The following is an 8,605-nucleotide window of genomic DNA, read 5'->3' on the forward strand; positions in this document are numbered from 1 at the left end:
TTGGGGGCTGGTGGAGCAGTTTTTTTTCTTTTAACTTTCAGTGGGGATTATCTTGCTGGAAAATTTCTTTTCATTCTTTTCCTATGTTTCATTCGTTTCCTTTCTTAATGTGTCTGAGGTGGAGGTAGAGAAAGTTGAGTTTGGCCATAAACTTTTACTGTGCATCTTGGAACCCTTTCTCTCCCCACACCCCACCCCAGACAACACAAAGAACTCCTAAATGTGCCCCCTACCTTTACATGATTCATATCCACTTACATTGTTAATGCAGCTGTCCATGTTCTTCTTGGACTCAGTGGAAAGAAGCATGAACTTGAGGTCACAGGACCTGAGTTCAAATCCCAGTTCTGACACTTATTACTCAAGTCATTTATCTTTTCCAGGTCTTAACTATCTCATCTGTGCAATGACAGGTTTAAACCAAAGAATCTCTAGGGTTCACTCTGGGTCCAATATTCTGCACCTCTGTGAATTTAAACAATTCCTTGAAATTTGAGGTATAATGATATTTAAAATCAGGATAATAATAACCAAAAGGACATTTTTCTGAGAGTGTACAGTATTGTGGGATTTTAGCTAAATACTAAGGTGAGGGTCATAGTTTGAAAGTATTTTTCACAATTTTCCTTTCTGCTCGGTGATGTAGTATCTGATTCATGTACCAGTCCACCCCCTATAGCCTTTAATCTCCCTTTCTTGTATGGAGGAATGTTACCATCCTAGTAGTAGTCTCTATAATCTATGTATCTGTTCTCTGCATTCCTAAAAATCCAGCTGAGCCCACCTTGGAAATATTCGGTGCTATCCCAATTCTGTACCCTCCCCCTCCTGTGCCTCCTAGGATAAAACCACACCCACTATGGTTTTTAGAAAGAGAAGGAAAAAAAGGGTGATAGACTTATGCCTTAATCAGGGGTAACTTTCATCTCCAGACATGTAGAGCACAGAAGACCACAGAAGACCACAGAAGATCTGACTTACTGAATTACCCTGGGGTCCTTAATAGTTTTCTTGAACCAAATACTAGTTTTTGAAAACTCACAGAATTGCAGAATTTTTGAGCCAGAAGGGACCTCAGTGACTATCCAATACAATCCATAGTGGTAAGTGTTTTCCTAACCTTTGTTCAAAGACCTCCAACAAGGAGAGCCTACTATTTCCCTCCCACTGCCACTCTCCCAACCCACAGGTCATCCACTCCACATTTGGGCAGCCCTAATTGTTAGGAAGTCTTTCATTCCCTGTCACCAGGCCTAAATTCACCTCCTCAAAACCTTCACCAGTTGTTCCTGATTCTGCCTTCAGGGGCCAAACTCCACAAATCTAATTCCTCTTCTACTGTAGAAATGTGAATGAGGATGATGATAATTATATGAACTCTCCATTTCAACAAAGAAACAAAACTTTGCAAAAGTAGTATTCTTTGACCACATGTACAGGTATACCTTGGAGATACTGTGGGTTTGGTTCCAGACTACTGAAATAAAGTAAATATTGTAATAAAGCAAGTCATATAAATTTTTTGGTTTCCCAATACATATAAAAGTTGTGTTTCTACTATACTGTAGTTTATCAAATGTGCAATAGTATTATGTCTAAAAATATGTACATACCTTAATTTAAAAATGCTTTATTGCTAAAAAATGCCAGTCATCATCTGTACCTTCATCCAGTTGCAATCTTTTTTCTGGTGGAAGGTCTCACCTCCATGCTGGTGGTGGCTGACTATTCAGGATGGTGGCTGCTGACGGCTGGGGGGCCTGTGGCAATTTCTTAAAATAAAACAGCAATGAAGTTTGTTCCATAGATTGAGTCTTCCTTTTGCTTGAACGCTTAGCGGCCGTTGTAGGATTATCAACTGGCCTAATTTCAACATTGTTGTATCTCAGGGAATAGGAAGGCTAGATGAAAGGGAGAGAGATGGGGAGGAGGAGTAATGGCTGGTCAGTGAAGCAGTCAGACACATGCAACATTTATCCATTAAGTTCACTGTCTTACATGGGTGTGGTTTGTGGCACCCCAAAACAATTACAACAGTAATACTATTATTAATAATAATAAAAATAATTGATCACAGATCACCCATAACAGATATAATAATAATGATGAAAAAGTTTGAAATATTGTGAGAATCACCCAAAAGTGACACAGAGATATGATGTGAGTACATGCTGTTGGAAAAATGATGCTGATAGATTCACTCGATGCCACAATTTGGTTAAAAAAATAAAAGCAGTATCTGCAAAGTACAATAAAATGAGGCATGGCTGTACTAAGTTTTGATTTTAGAAAATATGGTCACATTTAGCTGTCTCTTGTTTCTAAAAGAGGCTGACTTGGTCCATCAGACAGGATGGCACCAGGCCTCTGAATGGAGTGTTCTGGGTCCCTTCAGGACCCTCTGAAAAGTAGACATTAGCGACCTCAGGGATCCCTGCCCTAGAACCAGCCTGAGGAATAGATTGGTGTGATTTAGGGGGCTAAAGGAAGATCATTGTATCTTCCAATATTCCTCCAATAAAGGGCTTCCTGATGCTAGCAATTAGAAAGTCTGGTCCTTGAGTTTATAGCTGGGAGGGGCTCAGAGGTTATCAGTCCTAACTCCTTTGCTTCAGAGTTGAGGAAAGGGAGGCCTAGAGAGAGGAAGGGATCATTCCAAGGCCAAAGTAGTAGGACTTAGAACTTGGAGGAGACAGAATTTAGCCCTAGAATCTCTGACCCAGATGCAGTGTTGTTTTTACCATGGCCCCACGGCTACCTCTGGATAATAGTATCAGGGTAACTCTAATAGAGGCCATGGACCCCTGCAAGAGATGACATTTTAAGGCTTCACTAGAGTGTGAATGAATTGATCAGATACACCAGGGAGGAGGGGCCAGGGAGAAAAGAATGTACAGGAAAGAGCTATTTGGGAGCCACTGAATACAAAATTCCCTGACTTTATAATGTTGCTGGGAGCACAAGGAATGGTCTTCTGGGGGGGCATTCCTGATTGTCCTCACATATCCACCACCCTACTTCATGTCCTTATTGCCTGGCTGTTGTTACTTGTCATGTCTTCTCATAGAGGACCATGACATCAGGGAGGTGATGCCACCACATGCAGGTGAATTGGATTGAAGTGAGGAAAGGCTGTGCAAAGTCACTATTTCAATAGCTTCTAATTGATCTTCCTGCCTCCAATATCTCCCTCCCTATTCCAATCTATTCTCTCAGTTAATGAAATGCTTTCCTAAAGTATAGGTCTGATATGTCACTTCTCTACTCACTAAATTCCATTGGTTATTCCGGAGTAGACTTCTAGGATCAAGTATAGAAGTCTCTGACATTTAATACTGTTCACAACCTGGCTCCTTCCTACCTTTCCAGTCTTCTTATACCATTTTATTCCTCTCCGCACACTCTATGGTCCACTCCTATTGGCTAACTTGCTGTTATTACAACATGGCATTCCATTGTCCATCTCCATGCCTTTGCCCAAGTTATGCCCCATACCTGGAATTCGTTTCCCCCTCACCTCTGCCTTTTAGTTTCCTTGACTTGTTCCATGACCAAATAAATTCTACCTTCTTCAGGAGGCCTTTCCCAGTCCTTTCAGCTGCTGATGCCTTCCCCTCTGAGATTACCTCCCATCTCCTTATGTTTATTGGAACTGCTTGCGGACAGGAACTATTTTTGTTTTGTCTTTATTTTAACATTTCTTTCCTTTTAAATCTTGAATTCCAAATTCTTTCCTCCCCTCCAACCTCTCCCCCACTCACCAAGAAGGCAAGCAGCTTGTCAACTATACATGTGAAATCATGCAACACATATCTCTCTACTAGCCATATTTCCAAAGAACAAGCAATAAAAAGAAAGTGAGAAAATTATACTTCAGTCTGCACCCAGAGTTCACCAGTTCTTTTTGGAGGTGGACAGCACTCCCTCATCATGAGTCCCTTGGCACCATCAGGGCAGGGACTATTTTTACCTTGAACCCTACTTGACTTTCTGGGGCTTTCACATCCCATCCTACATACCCTTATGAAGACAGAGAAAAAAATTGAGGACATGAGCCTGCCTAGCTCTTCATAATCACAGAACCTTAGAGCTGCAGCGATCTTAGAGGTTCTTTAGTTCAACCCTCTCATTTGATGGAGGAGAAAGTTGAGGAAGGGGTGGCTTTTCCAAGACAGCAGCCCCTCTCCCAAAAGAGACATTCTCCTGCCCTTAGCATCTTTCTTAGGTCTGGGGCTAACTTGTTCCCCAGCAGTGGCCCAGGGAGGAGGAACTGTGATCAGATCAGTCTCAGGAAGGAACTGATAAGCCATTTTGGAGTCTTAGTAATAAATAAGCATTCATGATTAATATTTTGTGAGCTAGCTGCTGGGTGAGGTTTTTTCCTGACCCCAGGGAATGACTGAGTGAGTAGTGACATTTTAGTCACATGTGGAAGCAATTCAAAAAACACAGGGGCACTTTAGTGTGGGGGGTGGGGGATAGACTGGGGCTTTTCTACAGAAATTTGAGATGGGCTTATGGAAAAATAAACAAGGAGGACCCAAGGAACTAAGAAGTTGCTTGATTATTATAGGATCATATGACCCTGTTGGAGTTTATGGAAGCTGATCGGTACCCAAAAAGGAAAGTTTAAGATAGTCCTACCTAGATTATCTGAAGTCTCAAGTCAGGGCATTGCAAAGAGTGTGGCCAATATGGGTTTCACCATAGAAATGGTTTTCTGGATAGGAGGCTTGGTATATTTATGGAGGTTAAGTGATGCCCAGAGCTGGGAGGAAAGAAAAAGCATGGTGTTAGGGCATCTATTTTTGTCACTGGCTCAAACATCCCTAGGCAATCAAACTTCCCTTTAGTTTGACACAAGGTCTTGTCTTTAGGATTCAGATCTCAGACCCAGGAATGGCAGGGAGTGTGAGCATGGGAGTGAGGCAGTGGGCTTCGGGCATCGTGGTAGACAAAGGGACCTGGGCCCAGGGGGCTGTGAGAAGCAAAAAGTGAAGGCTAGCTAAACATCTGCTGGAAAAATCCTCTTGGTTGGCTTTCAATGTCCAGAAAGCCTCTCCTGGTCTAAGTTCATTCTTCTGGAAGCCTTCAAGTTCCAGCTAAAATCCCAGCTTCCATAAGAAGACTTTCCCAATCCCTCTTAATTACATTGCCTTCCCTTTGTTGACTGTCTCTAATTTATTTTGTCTATATTTTCTCTGTACAGAGTTGTTTGCATGCTGTTTCCCCCTTAGTCTGTGAGTTCCTTTAAAGCAGGGACTGTCTTTGTATCTCCAGAGGTTGGTATAGTGACTGGCACATAGTAGGCATTTAGTGAGTGTTTGTTGACTGACTGATGGACAAGAAAGGTGACTACAGAATGAAAGGGAAAAGGGACTTTTTGAGAGATACTGGCATAGTGGATAAAAGGTTGACCTTGGAGTCAGGAAGACCTGGGTTCAAATCTTACATACTGACTGTGTGGTCAGAAGCAAAATACTTCACACTGCAATGTCCCAGGCAGGTTTCCTCATGGGGATTCTTTACTTTTATTGTGTCATGGACCCCCTTGGGCAACCTTGTGAAGCCTACAGGCTTCATAGCAGAAGATTGTTTTTAAATACATAAAGCAAAACACAGAGAGATTACAAAAGAAACCAATTCTGTTGAAATAGCTATTAAAATATTTAAAACAAGTTAAAAACAAGTTCTTCAATCCCAGGTTAAGAACCTTTGCCTAAGGCTATAAATTACACAGAGATACCAATCTTCATCCACTTGGGAGAATTCCTTACAGTCATGAAATCATATCTAGGCAAAAAATAAAAACTTGAAATGCAAGAATCACCTCATTTGCTAGCTGCATAGAGTCTTCTTTGGCTAAAGAATGTTTTCATAGGGCATTAATACCATTACTTTGCTTCTCCTCCTCGACCCTTCAGAATCTGACTTCTGACCTCAACACTCAGCTGAAACTACTCTTTCCAAAGTCACCAGTTTTAATTTCCAAATCTAATGGTCTTTTTTTTTTTTTTCAGTCCTCATCCTTCTTGACCTCTCTGCACCATTCGACCCCCTGGGCACCATTTAATGAGATTCCTGAATCTTCTCTTTTCTCCAGGTTTTCAGAATTTTGTTTTCTCCTGGTTCTCCTCCTACCTGTCTGACTGCCCCTTCTTAGTCTTCTTTGCTGTCTCTTCATATATATATATATATCACATCCTCTAACTGTGGGTATTCCCCAAAGCTCTGGCCTGGATCCTCTTTTCTTTTTTCTTTTCTGTGTTTTCTCATTCATCGGCATTCCTCAGTCTAATTATCACCACCATGCAGATGACTGCCAGCTCTCTGTATCTAGTGCTTCAGTAGTATATCACCAACTGCCTATTAGACATGTCAGACAGATGCCCCATAGGTATTTCAAACTTGATATGTCCAAAAGAGAACTCATTATCTTTTGCTATCTAAACAGAATAGGTAAAACCCAAATCCATACCTTTCCAAAATTCCCTGTTCTTTTTGAGAGCAGTGCCATCTAGAAGGACAGCTAGTTGGCATAGTAGAGAGAGTGCTGAGCCTGCAATTAGGAAGATTCCTCTTCCTGAGTTCAAATCCAGCCTCAGGCACTTCCTACTATAATTTTGGGCAAGTCATTTAACCCTGTTTGCCTCAGTTTCCTCATCTGTAAAATGAACTGGAAAAGGAAATGGTAAACCACCTTGGAATCTGTCAAGAAAACCCCAAACAGGTCAACAAAGAGTCAGATTATTAAAAATGACTGAACTGACTGACCATATGGATTGGTTTGCAACTTTGACATTAGCGTTGAGTACTCATTTTCTCCCCACATATCCAATCAGTTACCTGATCTGGTTTTAGCTCTTATAGCCATACCCTTCTCATAATTTACACAATCATTCATTTAGTTCAAGCCCTCATCACTTTTCTCCTGGACAGCTGCAGAAGCTTTAAATGGCAGCTTTCCCAGTTCTGAAGGTATTTAAGAATGGAGTTTGGGTGATGCTCTGTTTAAGAGAAACAGAATGAATTCTCAGTGTTCCTTCTAGTTCTATGATGATTTCATAAAAGTTATGTATTAGCAAATAGAATCTCTGAATAAACACCAGTACTGGTCCAGATATCTCATTGAGTTTCTGTATAGTGCCCAAGATGCGATGATGTCATTAAGTCTAGTTTTGAGTCACCAAAGTATTTCTTTTCCTTCCTTCCTTCCTTCCTTCCTTCCTTCCTTCCTTCCTTCCTTCCTTCCTTCCTTCCTTCCTTCCTTCCTTCCTTTTTTCCTTCCTTCTTTTTTTGTCAGTCAACATAGATTGTACTCTTCTAATTTACAAAAATTGGTCTTTCCAGGGAGCTGGGTATAAAGAAAAATGGTCCCTGCCATTGGGGAGATAACCTAAATAGGGTGCAAAACAGGACCATTCTCCCAAGGCTTCCACCAGATGGTTCAGCTATATTCAGACTCTCTTCTCTCTTCCCTCTTCTTCCCCTTACCTCCCTACAAAAAATTCTCCCTTTGCTTTTCCCTTGATGTCTTTGGGAATACTCAGTGGTCTCTGGGGTAGGCTCAACCTAGGAGAAGCTTAACTTAATATCTCATTGGGAGGGAGATAAGAAAGACCAATCGACAGGCATTTATTAAATGCCTATCTGTGTCTGGTATTTTGCTGTGCCCTGGGGACACAAATACAAAAATGAGAAAGTGTCCTACTTCAAGGAAGTCACATTTTGGGGAGGGGAGAAAGACTTGTTCACAGATAAGTAGATGTTATTGTTCAGTTGTGCACGATTTTCTGTGACCCCATTTGGGATTTTCTTGGCAAAGATACCGGAGTGGTTTGTCATTTCCTCTCAGCTCATTTACTGATGAGAAAACTGAGGCAAACAGGGTTAAGTGACTTACCCTGGGTCACACAGCTAGTATTGTCTGAGGCCAGATTTGAACTCAGGTCCTCTTGAATCCAGACCCATTTTTCTTCCTTCCTTTTTTCTTTCTTTCTTTTTTATGGTGTTCATCAAATAAAGATTTAAAGAAAAAGGAAAAAAACTCAAAAGCCAATTTCTAAACTAAAAGCTTTTAATGCCAAATACAGGACTTTGTGTTCTCTCCTAAGAGCAATTAGAAACTCCTTTAATTTCTTGAATAGGGGAATGACATGGTTATGTCTTCCTTGAGGAATATCAATTTGGCAGCTATATGTGGAGGACAGATTGGAGAGAGGAGACTGGATGCAGACCAATTAGAAGGTTGTTGCAATAGTCCAGATGAGAGTCACATGGTATGAATATAATGTAGGGTTTAGATAAAAGAGAGGTTGAGAAAGTAGACTTAATGAGACTCAGAAGCTCATAGGAGATGTTGAGTGATAGAGAGTAAAAACCTAGGGTCACACAGCTTGGGAACCTGGGTGACTAAAGAAATGGTGGTTCCTTGGATAGAAATAAGGAAGTTAGGATAAGGAGTGAGGTATTTTAGGGGAAAAGAATGATTTCTGCTTCTGACATAATGAGTTTGACATGTTTTGGGTACATCCAGATGGATGTTTCAAGCAGACTTTTGGAGAGGCAAAGGGTTAGGGATGGAAACTTGATATATAAACACGAG

General features: G+C 41.1%; 1 long non-coding RNA gene across 1 annotated transcript; it reads right to left on the reverse strand.

Annotated features, from left to right (window-relative positions):
* Nucleotides 1–39: 39 nt before the first annotated feature.
* LOC140528089 (uncharacterized) lies at nucleotides 40–7,231 on the reverse strand. Its single transcript, XR_011975073.1, has 3 exons — nucleotides 6,847–7,231; nucleotides 4,645–4,768; nucleotides 40–1,901 (listed from the first exon to the last, which is right to left on the reverse strand). It is a non-coding gene; the product is annotated as an uncharacterized lncRNA (long non-coding RNA).
* Between the last annotated feature and the right edge of the window lie 1,374 nt (nucleotides 7,232–8,605).

Source organism: Notamacropus eugenii, chromosome 2, assembly GCF_028372415.1.
Source record: "Notamacropus eugenii isolate mMacEug1 chromosome 2, mMacEug1.pri_v2, whole genome shotgun sequence".
Classification (NCBI taxonomy): Eukaryota; Metazoa; Chordata; class Mammalia; order Diprotodontia; family Macropodidae; genus Notamacropus; species Notamacropus eugenii.